Source organism: Austrofundulus limnaeus, unplaced genomic scaffold, assembly GCF_001266775.1.
Source record: "Austrofundulus limnaeus strain Quisiro unplaced genomic scaffold, Austrofundulus_limnaeus-1.0 Scaffold743, whole genome shotgun sequence".
NCBI classification, from domain to species: domain Eukaryota; kingdom Metazoa; phylum Chordata; class Actinopteri; order Cyprinodontiformes; family Rivulidae; genus Austrofundulus; species Austrofundulus limnaeus.
In genome coordinates, this window is record NW_013953145.1 from 122,664 (window position 1) to 124,644 (window position 1,981).

Here is a 1,981-nt window from a genome sequence, read left to right on the forward strand (position 1 = left end):
ATAAAAGCTTTTATTTTCCCCAAGATATGTTTTTGTTCGTTTTTTGATGAAAGGTGATAAAAACAGGTTTTCAGGTGATACACACAGACACACACACACACTATAATTAATTACACACCCACCTTGTGTCTCCTCCAGTTTACGTCCCCACCACCAGGCCTGGAGGGCAACAAGCCCAGTGAGTCGCTAGCTAATTAGCTAATAACCTGCAAATCAAATTGGCGGCCGGCGGCCCCTTTGAAGGCTCGGGATGGGGTCCATTAGCATCAGCGACTGTCGTCAGAGCTCTGATCCGGCTAATATTCGACCAAAGAGCTCCTCGTTTCTCATCCAGCCTTGCACCTTTATCTATTCACAGGCCCTGCTGATAACAGCCCTTCTGTCTGAAATGAAGCGTCCATTTAAATGTTTACAGTAAATGAGCCAACTCGAGCAAACACACAATGACACACACACACAATGACACACACACACAATGACACACACACACACACACACTCCCTTTAATAGTACAGAGCTCTCCTCGCCTCCCCAATTAGGCCTCTAATTTGGCTAATGGAGCATTAATGGAGAAAGAGGCTGCTGAAGACCCGAGCTCAGCACAATGTCCTCCAAACCAACACACAAACACACACCGACAACACGCACACACACAGATTAGATTTCACTAACAATACAGCAGAATGCCCCTCCCTGGAGACACACAACGTTAAAATCATACAAACACAAGCTGCTCAGTGCTGGACACAAAAACCCTAAATTACTGACTTTAAACTCTTTAAATAGACTTAATTTAATAAAATAAACATTTAAAAGAATTGCTGAAGCACCTGGATTTGTTATAAACTTCACCTGTCTTATATATAACACAGCAGGGAGGGATTTTTGAGCCACTAAATGAAACAACATTAAGTTAATGTTCCTCTTCTAAAGGCTAAATGATTAAACAGACCACATAAAGGTTTAAATTTAGACTTTAACTACTTCAAACATAAACTTCAGAAGACCGAAACTGACATAATTAAAATTAAATGGCCCAATAAATAAAGAAATACACTTAAAATGCAACAATAAATTTAAAAAATGAGAACTTTACCTTAATTGTTCTTCATATTTAGTTTTCAAGCCTAGTTCCAACAAATAAGAACATAATTAAAATTTTACCATTTTAAAAATATGTACAGTATTTTTGTGTTTTTGCTCTTGATGCATGTATCTTCATTTTTTATTGAAATTCTTTTATTTGTTTTTTCCCCACAATCTTCTTATTTTCCTTGTGTATTTCTGCCTCATTATGCAAATAAAGTGGGCGGTGCTTCTTCGATCAGCTCCTCTCCTATTGGCCAACAGACAGGAAGGAGCTTTGCAACTTTTTCTTCTTACTTGTTGGTAAATAATTGATAATAATCCAATATTTTCAAAAGTTGGAATAAAATGTAAAATAAAAAATTGCTGTTGTAAACTTGACAATACTTTAAAAACAATAATTTAAAATACTTATAGCTTAGAAAGTAAAAGCATGATCCAAAAAAAAAAAAATCCACAAAAGTAATGACAAGTAAATCTATACTTTCCAACTTTTTGTATGATAATTTATTGATTCTCAGCTACCACCACACTAAATCTTACCTTATTATCTGTAAAAGAAAAAAAAAAACGATGTGGGAGTTTGCTAAGATCTGTTAACTCTGTGGGCTTGACTTTAATGAGATGTCTAAAAGTAAATTGTCTCAGACAAAACAAAGACTAATAAACTAGTTACTCATTAATAAGCTGAGATTAAGTTTAAACATCAAACACATTCATGAAGGACAACTTTTATTTGTGTTTAGAGAAATATTTCTTTAACAGTGTTGAAATAATCCATTTTTAAAGGGATCCCCGACTAGTTGTAATATTAGACTTTATTTGATAAACATGTATTTTAACTGTAAAATAAAGACTGTAAAAATACTGTAGGCTGTTTAGTTTTGTACATTTT

The 1,981-nt window shown here is 34.6% G+C and overlaps 1 long non-coding RNA gene across 1 annotated transcript in view; it reads right to left on the minus strand.

The window, feature by feature from the left end:
- Window positions 1-249, minus strand: part of LOC106532279 (uncharacterized) — an 11,280-nt gene extending 11,031 nt beyond the window's left edge. The window contains exon 1 of the long non-coding RNA XR_001312048.1: window positions 123-249. This is a non-coding gene — a long non-coding RNA (uncharacterized LOC106532279). The remainder of the gene's footprint in view (window positions 1-122) is intronic.
- Between the last annotated feature and the right edge of the window lie 1,732 nt (window positions 250-1,981).